Genomic DNA, 12322 nt, shown 5'->3' with positions numbered 1-12322 from the left:
CAAGTTGTGGTCGTTTTACGCTTGAGAGTGGACTTTGGGTGCAGCATTCTGTGGCAAGTTCACTTGGCACTCTCCTACAAAATGTGCCAGCTTTTCATTACTGCTGCTTGTTTTTGCTGTCTACACTTAAAGTAGGAGTGTTGAATCTAGCTTACAGGAGTTAGTCACATTCAGTTGGACTTGTTATATACTGTTGATGACATTTCACTAGTCACCAGAAGTGTGCCCTTTGGAAGACTTCTCAAACAAAACATGCAATGAATGCAGTTATTCTAATGCTGCTAGAGCAGAGAGGTAAGTGTTCTTTGAGATGTCAGTGTGTTGGGCAAGGAACTGCAGCAACATCAGAGATGCTTGAGCCCTTGAGGATAGGGATTTTGTTAAAAGAGCTTGGCAGCAGTGGGATTCGAACCCACGCCCCCGAAGAGACTGGAGCCTTAATCCAGCGCCTTAGACCGCTCGGCCATGCTACCTGTAAAAGAGTGCTCGCTAATGACTGAAAAGTGGCGGGACATAGTCTGCATTCCATGCTCTGAATTCATTGCTTGTGCTGGAGGCCTCAGAACTCTCAACTTCAAGTATTCACCACTTTATCCATTATGAAAGGTTGTTGAAGTTTGACACAGATGGCCAAGATGCCAACTTATGTGCTTCAGTCCTCTTTCTGAGGCTGCAGATTGTGGTCACTTTACGCTTGAGAGTGGACTTTGGGTGCAGCATTCTGGCACTTAGTTCACTTGGCACTCTGCTGAAAAGTGTGCCAGCTTTTCATTAGTGCTGCTTGTTTTTTGGTGTCCACACTTAAAGTGTGAACGTGGTATCTAGCTTACAGGAGGTAGTCACATTGAGTTGGACTTGTTTTGTAACGTTGACGACATTTCACTAGTCATCTCATCAGAAGTGTGCCCTTTGGAAGACTTCTCAACCAAAACATGCAATTTCCTAATGCTGCTTTTCTGAGATTCCAGTGTGTAGAGCAAGGAACGCCAGCAAAGTGCAGCAGAAACTTCATAGACGCTTGAGCCCTCGAGGATAGGCATTTGTTAAAAGAGCTTGGCAGCAGTGGGATTCGAACCCACGCCCCCAAAGAGACTGGAGCCTAAATCCAGCGCCTTAGACCGCTCGGCCATGCTACCTACAAAAGAGTGCTCGCTAACCATTAAAAGGCGGAGGGACATATTCTACATTCCATGGATTGATGAGGCCGTGGCATAGATATAGCACACCTGGAATTCCTGCAGCTTGTCTTTAATGAGAGCCTGGGATGGCTAAGAAAGACACAGCCCCAGCTGGGCTGTCGCATATTGGCCGGTTAGCTCAGTTGGTTAGAGCGTGGTGCTAATAACGCCAAGGTCGCGGGTTCGATCCCCGTACGGGCCATCCGTGCGCTTGATCTTTATGGTCTCAGGCATGTGTACCCTGTGGCTTTCTGCTGTCCGATGTTCTGCATTCATTGCTTGTGCTGGAGGCCTCAGATCTCTCCACTCCAAGTGGTCACCACTTTATCCATTATGAAAGGTTGTTGAAGTTTGACACAGATGGCCAAGATGCCAACTTATGTGCTTCTGTCCTCTTTCTGAGGCAGCAAGTTGTGGTCCTTTTACGCTTGAGAGTGGACTTTGGGTGCAGCATTCTGTGGCAAGTTCACTTGGCACTCTCCTACAAAATGTGCCAGCTTTTCATTACTGCTGCTTGTTTTTGCTGTCTACACTTAAAGTAGGAGTGTTGAATCTAGCTTACAGGAGTTAGTCACATTCAGTTGGACTTGTTATATACTGTTGATGACATTTCACTAGTCACCAGAAGTGTGCCCTTTGGAAGACTTCTCAAACAAAACATGCAATGAATGCAGTTATTCTAATGCTGCTAGAGCAGAGAGGTAAGTGTTCTTTGAGATGTCAGTGTGTTGGGCAAGGAACTGCAGCAACATCAGAGATGCTTGAGCCCTTGAGGATAGGGATTTTGTTAAAAGAGCTTGGCAGCAGTGGGATTCGAACCCACGCCCCCGAAGAGACTGGAGCCTTAATCCAGCGCCTTAGACCGCTCGGCCATGCTACCTGTAAGAGAGTGCTCGCTAATGACTGAAAAGCGGCGGGACATAGTCTGCATTCCATGCTCTGAATTCATTGCTTGTGCTGGAGGCCTCAGAACTCTCAACTTCAAGTATTCACCACTTTATCCATTATGAAAGGTTGTTGAAGTTTGACACAGATGGCCAAGATGCCAACTTATGTGCTTCAGTCCTCTTTCTGAGGCTGCAGATTGTGGTCACTTTACGCTTGAGAGTGGACTTTGGGTGCAGCATTCTGGCACTTAGTTCACTTGGCACTCTGCTGAAAAGTGTGCCAGCTTTTCATTAGTGCTGCTTGTTTTTTGGTGTCCACACTTAAAGTGTGAACGTGGTATCTAGCTTACAGGAGGTAGTCACATTGAGTTGGACTTGTTTTGTAACGTTGACGACATTTCACTAGTCATCTCATCAGAAGTGTGCCCTTTGGAAGACTTCTCAACCAAAACATGCAATTTCCTAATGCTGCTTTTCTGAGATTCCAGTGTGTAGAGCAAGGAACGCCAGCAAAGTGCAGCAGAAACTTCATAGACGCTTGAGCCCTCGAGGATAGGCATTTGTTAAAAGAGCTTGGCAGCAGTGGGATTCGAACCCACGCCCCCAAAGAGACTGGAGCCTAAATCCAGCGCCTTAGACCGCTCGGCCATGCTACCTACAAAAGAGTGCTCGCTAACCATTAAAAGGCGGAGGGACATATTCTACATTCCATGGATTGATGAGGCCGTGGCATAGATATAGCACACCTGGAATTCCTGCAGCTTGTCTTTAATGAGAGCCTGGGATGGCTAAGAAAGACACAGCCCCAGCTGGGCTGTCGCATATTGGCCGGTTAGCTCAGTTGGTTAGAGCGTGGTGCTAATAACGCCAAGGTCGCGGGTTCGATCCCCGTACGGGCCATCCGTGCGCTTGATCTTTATGGTCTCAGGCATGTGTACCCTGTGGCTTTCTGCTGTCCGATGTTCTGCATTCATTGCTTGTGCTGGAGGCCTCAGATCTCTCCACTCCAAGTGGTCACCACTTTATCCATTATGAAAGGTTGTTGAAGTTTGACACAGATGGCCAAGATGCCAACTTATGTGCTTCTGTCCTCTTTCTGAAGAAGCAAGTTGTGGTCCTTTTACGCTTGAGAGTGGACTTTGGGTGCAGCATTCTGTGGCAAGTTCACTTGGCACTCTCCTACAAAATGTGCCAGCTTTTCATTACTGCTGCTTGTTTTTGCTGTCTACACTTAAAGTAGGAGTGTTGAATCTAGCTTACAGGAGTTAGTCACATTCAGTTGGACTTGTTATATACTGTTGATGACATTTCACTAGTCACCAGAAGTGTGCCCTTTGGAAGACTTCTCAAACAAAACATGCAATGAATGCAGTTATTCTAATGCTGCTAGAGCAGAGAGGTAAGTGTTCTTTGAGATTCCAGTGTGTTGGGCAAGGAACTGCAGCAACATCAGAGATGCTTGAGCCCTTGAGGATAGGGATTTTGTTAAAAGAGCTTGGCAGCAGTGGGATTCGAACCCACGCCCCCGAAGAGACTGGAGCCTTAATCCAGCGCCTTAGACCGCTCGGCCATGCTACCTGTGAAAGAGTGCTCGCTAATGACTGAAAAGCGGCGGGACATAGTCTGCATTCCATGCTCTGAATTCATTGCTTGTGCTGGAGGCCTCAGAACTCTCAACTTCAAGTATTCACCACTTTATCCATTATGAAAGGTTGTTGAAGTTTGACACAGATGGCCAAGATGCCAACTTATGTGCTTCAGTCCTCTTTCTGAGGCTGCAGATTGTGGTCACTTTACGCTTGAGAGTGGACTTTGGGTGCAGCATTCTGGCACTTAGTTCACTTGGCACTCTGCTGAAAAGTGTGCCAGCTTTTCATTAGTGCTGCTTGTTTTTTGGTGTCCACACTTAAAGTGTGAACGTGGTATCTAGCTTACAGGAGGTAGTCACATTGAGTTGGACTTGTTTTGTAACGTTGACGACATTTCACTAGTCATCTCATCAGAAGTGTGCCCTTTGGAAGACTTCTCAACCAAAACATGCAATTTCCTAATGCTGCTTTTCTGAGATTCCAGTGTGTAGAGCAAGGAACGCCAGCAAAGTGCAGCAGAAACTTCATAGACGCTTGAGCCCTCGAGGATAGGCATTTGTTAAAAGAGCTTGGCAGCAGTGGGATTCGAACCCACGCCCCCAAAGAGACTGGAGCCTAAATCCAGCACCTTAGACCGCTCGGCCATGCTACCTACAAAAGAGTGCTCGCTAACCATTAAAAGGCGGAGGGACATATTCTACATTCCATGGATTGATGAGGCCGTGGCATAGATATAGCACACCTGGAATTCCTGCAGCTTGTCTTTAATGAGAGCCTGGGATGGCTAAGAAAGACACAGCCCCAGCTGGGCTGTCGCATATTGGCCGGTTAGCTCAGTTGGTTAGAGCGTGGTGCTAATAACGCCAAGGTCGCGGGTTCGATCCCCGTACGGGCCATCCGTGCGCTTGATCTTTATGGTCTCAGGCATGTGTACCCTGTGGCTTTCTGCTGTCCGATGTTCTGCATTCATTGCTTGTGCTGGAGGCCTCAGATCTCTCCACTCCAAGTGGTCACCACTTTATCCATTATGAAAGGTTGTTGAAGTTTGACACAGATGGCCAAGATGCCAACTTATGTGCTTCTGTCCTCTTTCTGAGGCAGCAAGTTGTGGTCCTTTTACGCTTGAGAGTGGACTTTGGGTGCAGCATTCTGTGGCAAGTTCACTTGGCACTCTCCTACAAAATGTGCCAGCTTTTCATTACTGCTGCTTGTTTTTGCTGTCTACACTTAAAGTAGGAGTGTTGAATCTAGCTTACAGGAGTTAGTCACATTCAGTTGGACTTGTTATATACTGTTGATGACATTTCACTAGTCACCAGAAGTGTGCCCTTTGGAAGACTTCTCAAACAAAACATGCAATGAATGCAGTTATTCTAATGCTGCTAGAGCAGAGAGGTAAGTGTTCTTTGAGATGTCAGTGTGTTGGGCAAGGAACTGCAGCAACATCAGAGATGCTTGAGCCCTTGAGGATAGGGATTTTGTTAAAAGAGCTTGGCAGCAGTGGGATTCGAACCCACGCCCCCGAAGAGACTGGAGCCTTAATCCAGCGCCTTAGACCGCTCGGCCATGCTACCTGTAAAAGAGTGCTCGCTAATGACTGAAAAGCGGCGGGACATAGTCTGCATTCCATGCTCTGAATTCATTGCTTGTGCTGGAGGCCTCAGAACTCTCAACTTCAAGTATTCACCACTTTATCCATTATGAAAGGTTGTTGAAGTTTGACACAGATGGCCAAGATGCCAACTTATGTGCTTCAGTCCTCTTTCTGAGGCTGCAGATTGTGGTCACTTTACGCTTGAGAGTGGACTTTGGGTGCAGCATTCTGGCACTTAGTTCACTTGGCACTCTGCTGAAAAGTGTGCCAGCTTTTCATTAGTGCTGCTTGTTTTTTGGTGTCCACACTTAAAGTGTGAACGTGGTATCTAGCTTACAGGAGGTAGTCACATTGAGTTGGACTTGTTTTGTAACGTTGACGACATTTCACTAGTCATCTCATCAGAAGTGTGCCCTTTGGAAGACTTCTCAACCAAAACATGCAATTTCCTAATGCTGCTTTTCTGAGATTCCAGTGTGTAGAGCAAGGAACGCCAGCAAAGTGCAGCAGAAACTTCATAGACGCTTGAGCCCTCGAGGATAGGCATTTGTTAAAAGAGCTTGGCAGCAGTGGGATTCGAACCCACGCCCCCAAAGAGACTGGAGCCTAAATCCAGCGCCTTAGACCGCTCGGCCATGCTACCTACAAAAGAGTGCTCGCTAACCATTAAAAGGCGGAGGGACATATTCTACATTCCATGGATTGATGAGGCCGTGGCATAGATATAGCACACCTGGAATTCCTGCAGCTTGTCTTTAATGAGAGCCTGGGATGGCTAAGAAAGACACAGCCCCAGCTGGGCTGTCGCATATTGGCCGGTTAGCTCAGTTGGTTAGAGCGTGGTGCTAATAACGCCAAGGTCGGGGGTTCGATCCCCGTACGGGCCATCCGTGCGCTTGATCTTTATGGTCTCAGGCATGTGTACCCTGTGGCTTTCTGCTGTCCGATGTTCTGCATTCATTGCTTGTGCTGGAGGCCTCAGATCTCTCCACTCCAAGTGGTCACCACTTTATCCATTATGAAAGGTTGTTGAAGTTTGACACAGATGGCCAAGATGCCAACTTATGTGCTTCTGTCCTCTTTCTGAGGCAGCAAGTTGTGGTCGTTTTACGCTTGAGAGTGGACTTTGGGTGCAGCATTCTGTGGCAAGTTCACTTGGCACTCTCCTACAAAATGTGCCAGCTTTTCATTACTGCTGCTTGTTTTTGCTGTCTACACTTAAAGTAGGAGTGTTGAATCTAGCTTACAGGAGTTAGTCACATTCAGTTGGACTTGTTATATACTGTTGATGACATTTCACTAGTCACCAGAAGTGTGCCCTTTGGAAGACTTCTCAAACAAAACATGCAATGAATGCAGTTATTCTAATGCTGCTAGAGCAGAGAGGTAAGTGTTCTTTGAGATGTCAGTGTGTTGGGCAAGGAACTGCAGCAACATCAGAGATGCTTGAGCCCTTGAGGATAGGGATTTTGTTAAAAGAGCTTGGCAGCAGTGGGATTCGAACCCACGCCCCCGAAGAGACTGGAGCCTTAATCCAGCGCCTTAGACCGCTCGGCCATGCTACCTGTAAAAGAGTGCTCGCTAATGACTGAAAAGTGGCGGGACATAGTCTGCATTCCATGCTCTGAATTCATTGCTTGTGCTGGAGGCCTCAGAACTCTCAACTTCAAGTATTCACCACTTTATCCATTATGAAAGGTTGTTGAAGTTTGACACAGATGGCCAAGATGCCAACTTATGTGCTTCAGTCCTCTTTCTGAGGCTGCAGATTGTGGTCACTTTACGCTTGAGAGTGGACTTTGGGTGCAGCATTCTGGCACTTAGTTCACTTGGCACTCTGCTGAAAAGTGTGCCAGCTTTTCATTAGTGCTGCTTGTTTTTTGGTGTCCACACTTAAAGTGTGAACGTGGTATCTAGCTTACAGGAGGTAGTCACATTGAGTTGGACTTGTTTTGTAACGTTGACGACATTTCACTAGTCATCTCATCAGAAGTGTGCCCTTTGGAAGACTTCTCAACCAAAACATGCAATTTCCTAATGCTGCTTTTCTGAGATTCCAGTGTGTAGAGCAAGGAACGCCAGCAAAGTGCAGCAGAAACTTCATAGACGCTTGAGCCCTCGAGGATAGGCATTTGTTAAAAGAGCTTGGCAGCAGTGGGATTCGAACCCACGCCCCCAAAGAGACTGGAGCCTAAATCCAGCGCCTTAGACCGCTCGGCCATGCTACCTACAAAAGAGTGCTCGCTAACCATTAAAAGGCGGAGGGACATATTCTACATTCCATGGATTGATGAGGCCGTGGCATAGATATAGCACACCTGGAATTCCTGCAGCTTGTCTTTAATGAGAGCCTGGGATGGCTAAGAAAGACACAGCCCCAGCTGGGCTGTCGCATATTGGCCGGTTAGCTCAGTTGGTTAGAGCGTGGTGCTAATAACGCCAAGGTCGCGGGTTCGATCCCCGTACGGGCCATCCGTGCGCTTGATCTTTATGGTCTCAGGCATGTGTACCCTGTGGCTTTCTGCTGTCCGATGTTCTGCATTCATTGCTTGTGCTGGAGGCCTCAGATCTCTCCACTCCAAGTGGTCACCACTTTATCCATTATGAAAGGTTGTTGAAGTTTGACACAGATGGCCAAGATGCCAACTTATGTGCTTCTGTCCTCTTTCTGAGGCAGCAAGTTGTGGTCCTTTTACGCTTGAGAGTGGACTTTGGGTGCAGCATTCTGTGGCAAGTTCACTTGGCACTCTCCTACAAAATGTGCCAGCTTTTCATTACTGCTGCTTGTTTTTGCTGTCTACACTTAAAGTAGGAGTGTTGAATCTAGCTTACAGGAGTTAGTCACATTCAGTTGGACTTGTTATATACTGTTGATGACATTTCACTAGTCACCAGAAGTGTGCCCTTTGGAAGACTTCTCAAACAAAACATGCAATGAATGCAGTTATTCTAATGCTGCTAGAGCAGAGAGGTAAGTGTTCTTTGAGATGTCAGTGTGTTGGGCAAGGAACTGCAGCAACATCAGAGATGCTTGAGCCCTTGAGGATAGGGATTTTGTTAAAAGAGCTTGGCAGCAGTGGGATTCGAACCCACGCCCCCGAAGAGACTGGAGCCTTAATCCAGCGCCTTAGACCGCTCGGCCATGCTACCTGTAAGAGAGTGCTCGCTAATGACTGAAAAGCGGCGGGACATAGTCTGCATTCCATGCTCTGAATTCATTGCTTGTGCTGGAGGCCTCAGAACTCTCAACTTCAAGTATTCACCACTTTATCCATTATGAAAGGTTGTTGAAGTTTGACACAGATGGCCAAGATGCCAACTTATGTGCTTCAGTCCTCTTTCTGAGGCTGCAGATTGTGGTCACTTTACGCTTGAGAGTGGACTTTGGGTGCAGCATTCTGGCACTTAGTTCACTTGGCACTCTGCTGAAAAGTGTGCCAGCTTTTCATTAGTGCTGCTTGTTTTTTGGTGTCCACACTTAAAGTGTGAACGTGGTATCTAGCTTACAGGAGGTAGTCACATTGAGTTGGACTTGTTTTGTAACGTTGACGACATTTCACTAGTCATCTCATCAGAAGTGTGCCCTTTGGAAGACTTCTCAACCAAAACATGCAATTTCCTAATGCTGCTTTTCTGAGATTCCAGTGTGTAGAGCAAGGAACGCCAGCAAAGTGCAGCAGAAACTTCATAGACGCTTGAGCCCTCGAGGATAGGCATTTGTTAAAAGAGCTTGGCAGCAGTGGGATTCGAACCCACGCCCCCAAAGAGACTGGAGCCTAAATCCAGCGCCTTAGACCGCTCGGCCATGCTACCTACAAAAGAGTGCTCGCTAACCATTAAAAGGCGGAGGGACATATTCTACATTCCATGGATTGATGAGGCCGTGGCATAGATATAGCACACCTGGAATTCCTGCAGCTTGTCTTTAATGAGAGCCTGGGATGGCTAAGAAAGACACAGCCCCAGCTGGGCTGTCGCATATTGGCCGGTTAGCTCAGTTGGTTAGAGCGTGGTGCTAATAACGCCAAGGTCGCGGGTTCGATCCCCGTACGGGCCATCCGTGCGCTTGATCTTTATGGTCTCAGGCATGTGTACCCTGTGGCTTTCTGCTGTCCGATGTTCTGCATTCATTGCTTGTGCTGGAGGCCTCAGATCTCTCCACTCCAAGTGGTCACCACTTTATCCATTATGAAAGGTTGTTGAAGTTTGACACAGATGGCCAAGATGCCAACTTATGTGCTTCTGTCCTCTTTCTGAGGCAGCAAGTTGTGGTCGTTTTACGCTTGAGAGTGGACTTTGGGTGCAGCATTCTGTGGCAAGTTCACTTGGCACTCTCCTACAAAATGTGCCAGCTTTTCATTACTGCTGCTTGTTTTTGCTGTCTACACTTAAAGTAGGAGTGTTGAATCTAGCTTACAGGAGTTAGTCACATTCAGTTGGACTTGTTATATACTGTTGATGACATTTCACTAGTCACCAGAAGTGTGCCCTTTGGAAGACTTCTCAAACAAAACATGCAATGAATGCAGTTATTCTAATGCTGCTAGAGCAGAGAGGTAAGTGTTCTTTGAGATGTCAGTGTGTTGGGCAAGGAACTGCAGCAACATCAGAGATGCTTGAGCCCTTGAGGATAGGGATTTTGTTAAAAGAGCTTGGCAGCAGTGGGATTCGAACCCACGCCCCCGAAGAGACTGGAGCCTTAATCCAGCGCCTTAGACCGCTCGGCCATGCTACCTGTAAAAGAGTGCTCGCTAATGACTGAAAAGTGGCGGGACATAGTCTGCATTCCATGCTCTGAATTCATTGCTTGTGCTGGAGGCCTCAGAACTCTCAACTTCAAGTATTCACCACTTTATCCATTATGAAAGGTTGTTGAAGTTTGACACAGATGGCCAAGATGCCAACTTATGTGCTTCAGTCCTCTTTCTGAGGCTGCAGATTGTGGTCACTTTACGCTTGAGAGTGGACTTTGGGTGCAGCATTCTGGCACTTAGTTCACTTGGCACTCTGCTGAAAAGTGTGCCAGCTTTTCATTAGTGCTGCTTGTTTTTTGGTGTCCACACTTAAAGTGTGAACGTGGTATCTAGCTTACAGGAGGTAGTCACATTGAGTTGGACTTGTTTTGTAACGTTGACGACATTTCACTAGTCATCTCATCAGAAGTGTGCCCTTTGGAAGACTTCTCAACCAAAACATGCAATTTCCTAATGCTGCTTTTCTGAGATTCCAGTGTGTAGAGCAAGGAACGCCAGCAAAGTGCAGCAGAAACTTCATAGACGCTTGAGCCCTCGAGGATAGGCATTTGTTAAAAGAGCTTGGCAGCAGTGGGATTCGAACCCACGCCCCCAAAGAGACTGGAGCCTAAATCCAGCGCCTTAGACCGCTCGGCCATGCTACCTACAAAAGAGTGCTCGCTAACCATTAAAAGGCGGAGGGACATATTCTACATTCCATGGATTGATGAGGCCGTGGCATAGATATAGCACACCTGGAATTCCTGCAGCTTGTCTTTAATGAGAGCCTGGGATGGCTAAGAAAGACACAGCCCCAGCTGGGCTGTCGCATATTGGCCGGTTAGCTCAGTTGGTTAGAGCGTGGTGCTAATAACGCCAAGGTCGCGGGTTCGATCCCCGTACGGGCCATCCGTGCGCTTGATCTTTATGGTCTCAGGCATGTGTACCCTGTGGCTTTCTGCTGTCCGATGTTCTGCATTCATTGCTTGTGCTGGAGGCCTCAGATCTCTCCACTCCAAGTGGTCACCACTTTATCCATTATGAAAGGTTGTTGAAGTTTGACACAGATGGCCAAGATGCCAACTTATGTGCTTCTGTCCTCTTTCTGAAGAAGCAAGTTGTGGTCCTTTTACGCTTGAGAGTGGACTTTGGGTGCAGCATTCTGTGGCAAGTTCACTTGGCACTCTCCTACAAAATGTGCCAGCTTTTCATTACTGCTGCTTGTTTTTGCTGTCTACACTTAAAGTAGGAGTGTTGAATCTAGCTTACAGGAGTTAGTCACATTCAGTTGGACTTGTTATATACTGTTGATGACATTTCACTAGTCACCAGAAGTGTGCCCTTTGGAAGACTTCTCAAACAAAACATGCAATGAATGCAGTTATTCTAATGCTGCTAGAGCAGAGAGGTAAGTGTTCTTTGAGATTCCAGTGTGTTGGGCAAGGAACTGCAGCAACATCAGAGATGCTTGAGCCCTTGAGGATAGGGATTTTGTTAAAAGAGCTTGGCAGCAGTGGGATTCGAACCCACGCCCCCGAAGAGACTGGAGCCTTAATCCAGCGCCTTAGACCGCTCGGCCATGCTACCTGTAAAAGAGTGCTCGCTAATGACTGAAAAGCGGCGGGACATAGTCTGCATTCCATGCTCTGAATTCATTGCTTGTGCTGGAGGCCTCAGAACTCTCAACTTCAAGTATTCACCACTTTATCCATTATGAAAGGTTGTTGAAGTTTGACACAGATGGCCAAGATGCCAACTTATGTGCTTCAGTCCTCTTTCTGAGGCTGCAGATTGTGGTCACTTTACGCTTGAGAGTGGACTTTGGGTGCAGCATTCTGGCACTTAGTTCACTTGGCACTCTGCTGAAAAGTGTGCCAGCTTTTCATTAGTGCTGCTTGTTTTTTGGTGTCCACACTTAAAGTGTGAACGTGGTATCTAGCTTACAGGAGGTAGTCACATTGAGTTGGACTTGTTTTGTAACGTTGACGACATTTCACTAGTCATCTCATCAGAAGTGTGCCCTTTGGAAGACTTCTCAACCAAAACATGCAATTTCCTAATGCTGCTTTTCTGAGATTCCAGTGTGTAGAGCAAGGAACGCCAGCAAAGTGCAGCAGAAACTTCATAGACGCTTGAGCCCTCGAGGATAGGCATTTGTTAAAAGAGCTTGGCAGCAGTGGGATTCGAACCCACGCCCCCAAAGAGACTGGAGCCTAAATCCAGCACCTTAGACCGCTCGGCCATGCTACCTACAAAAGAGTGCTCGCTAACCATTAAAAGGCGGAGGGACATATTCTACATTCCATGGATTGATGAGGCCGTGGCATAGATATAGCACACC

At 47.2% G+C, this 12322-nt stretch overlaps 22 non-coding genes across 22 annotated transcripts; 6 read left to right on the top strand and 16 right to left on the bottom strand.

Annotated features, from left to right (window-relative positions):
- Positions 1-391: 391 nt before the first annotated feature.
- TRNAL-AAG (transfer RNA leucine (anticodon AAG)) lies at positions 392-473 on the bottom strand. Its single transcript has one exon. It is a non-coding gene; the product is annotated as a tRNA-Leu (tRNA).
- A 581-nt stretch (positions 474-1054) lies between these two features.
- TRNAL-UAG (transfer RNA leucine (anticodon UAG)) lies at positions 1055-1136 on the bottom strand. The gene has a single exon. It is a non-coding gene; the product is annotated as a tRNA-Leu (tRNA).
- Positions 1137-1306: 170 nt separating this feature from the next.
- On the top strand, positions 1307-1380 carry TRNAI-AAU (transfer RNA isoleucine (anticodon AAU)). Its single transcript has one exon. It is a non-coding gene; the product is annotated as a tRNA-Ile (tRNA).
- Positions 1381-1976: 596 nt separating this feature from the next.
- Positions 1977-2058, bottom strand: TRNAL-AAG (transfer RNA leucine (anticodon AAG)). Its single transcript has one exon. It is a non-coding gene; the product is annotated as a tRNA-Leu (tRNA).
- Positions 2059-2639: 581 nt separating this feature from the next.
- Positions 2640-2721, bottom strand: TRNAL-UAG (transfer RNA leucine (anticodon UAG)). The gene has a single exon. It is a non-coding gene; the product is annotated as a tRNA-Leu (tRNA).
- Positions 2722-2891: 170 nt separating this feature from the next.
- Positions 2892-2965, top strand: TRNAI-AAU (transfer RNA isoleucine (anticodon AAU)). The gene has a single exon. It is a non-coding gene; the product is annotated as a tRNA-Ile (tRNA).
- A 596-nt stretch (positions 2966-3561) lies between these two features.
- Positions 3562-3643, bottom strand: TRNAL-AAG (transfer RNA leucine (anticodon AAG)). The gene has a single exon. It is a non-coding gene; the product is annotated as a tRNA-Leu (tRNA).
- A 581-nt stretch (positions 3644-4224) lies between these two features.
- Positions 4225-4306, bottom strand: TRNAL-UAG (transfer RNA leucine (anticodon UAG)). Its single transcript has one exon. It is a non-coding gene; the product is annotated as a tRNA-Leu (tRNA).
- Positions 4307-4476: 170 nt separating this feature from the next.
- On the top strand, positions 4477-4550 carry TRNAI-AAU (transfer RNA isoleucine (anticodon AAU)). The gene has a single exon. It is a non-coding gene; the product is annotated as a tRNA-Ile (tRNA).
- A 596-nt stretch (positions 4551-5146) lies between these two features.
- Positions 5147-5228, bottom strand: TRNAL-AAG (transfer RNA leucine (anticodon AAG)). Its single transcript has one exon. It is a non-coding gene; the product is annotated as a tRNA-Leu (tRNA).
- A 581-nt stretch (positions 5229-5809) lies between these two features.
- TRNAL-UAG (transfer RNA leucine (anticodon UAG)) lies at positions 5810-5891 on the bottom strand. The gene has a single exon. It is a non-coding gene; the product is annotated as a tRNA-Leu (tRNA).
- An 840-nt stretch (positions 5892-6731) lies between these two features.
- TRNAL-AAG (transfer RNA leucine (anticodon AAG)) lies at positions 6732-6813 on the bottom strand. The gene has a single exon. It is a non-coding gene; the product is annotated as a tRNA-Leu (tRNA).
- A 581-nt stretch (positions 6814-7394) lies between these two features.
- On the bottom strand, positions 7395-7476 carry TRNAL-UAG (transfer RNA leucine (anticodon UAG)). The gene has a single exon. It is a non-coding gene; the product is annotated as a tRNA-Leu (tRNA).
- A 170-nt stretch (positions 7477-7646) lies between these two features.
- On the top strand, positions 7647-7720 carry TRNAI-AAU (transfer RNA isoleucine (anticodon AAU)). The gene has a single exon. It is a non-coding gene; the product is annotated as a tRNA-Ile (tRNA).
- Positions 7721-8316: 596 nt separating this feature from the next.
- TRNAL-AAG (transfer RNA leucine (anticodon AAG)) lies at positions 8317-8398 on the bottom strand. The gene has a single exon. It is a non-coding gene; the product is annotated as a tRNA-Leu (tRNA).
- Positions 8399-8979: 581 nt separating this feature from the next.
- Positions 8980-9061, bottom strand: TRNAL-UAG (transfer RNA leucine (anticodon UAG)). The gene has a single exon. It is a non-coding gene; the product is annotated as a tRNA-Leu (tRNA).
- A 170-nt stretch (positions 9062-9231) lies between these two features.
- On the top strand, positions 9232-9305 carry TRNAI-AAU (transfer RNA isoleucine (anticodon AAU)). Its single transcript has one exon. It is a non-coding gene; the product is annotated as a tRNA-Ile (tRNA).
- A 596-nt stretch (positions 9306-9901) lies between these two features.
- TRNAL-AAG (transfer RNA leucine (anticodon AAG)) lies at positions 9902-9983 on the bottom strand. The gene has a single exon. It is a non-coding gene; the product is annotated as a tRNA-Leu (tRNA).
- Positions 9984-10564: 581 nt separating this feature from the next.
- On the bottom strand, positions 10565-10646 carry TRNAL-UAG (transfer RNA leucine (anticodon UAG)). The gene has a single exon. It is a non-coding gene; the product is annotated as a tRNA-Leu (tRNA).
- A 170-nt stretch (positions 10647-10816) lies between these two features.
- TRNAI-AAU (transfer RNA isoleucine (anticodon AAU)) lies at positions 10817-10890 on the top strand. Its single transcript has one exon. It is a non-coding gene; the product is annotated as a tRNA-Ile (tRNA).
- Positions 10891-11486: 596 nt separating this feature from the next.
- TRNAL-AAG (transfer RNA leucine (anticodon AAG)) lies at positions 11487-11568 on the bottom strand. Its single transcript has one exon. It is a non-coding gene; the product is annotated as a tRNA-Leu (tRNA).
- Positions 11569-12149: 581 nt separating this feature from the next.
- Positions 12150-12231, bottom strand: TRNAL-UAG (transfer RNA leucine (anticodon UAG)). Its single transcript has one exon. It is a non-coding gene; the product is annotated as a tRNA-Leu (tRNA).
- Positions 12232-12322: the final 91 nt, after the last annotated feature.

This window comes from Aquarana catesbeiana, linkage group LG12 (genome assembly GCF_042186555.1).
Source record: "Aquarana catesbeiana isolate 2022-GZ linkage group LG12, ASM4218655v1, whole genome shotgun sequence".
Lineage (NCBI taxonomy): Eukaryota > Metazoa > Chordata > Amphibia > Anura > Ranidae > Aquarana > Aquarana catesbeiana.
This window is presented reverse-complemented; position numbering and strand designations above follow the sequence as displayed.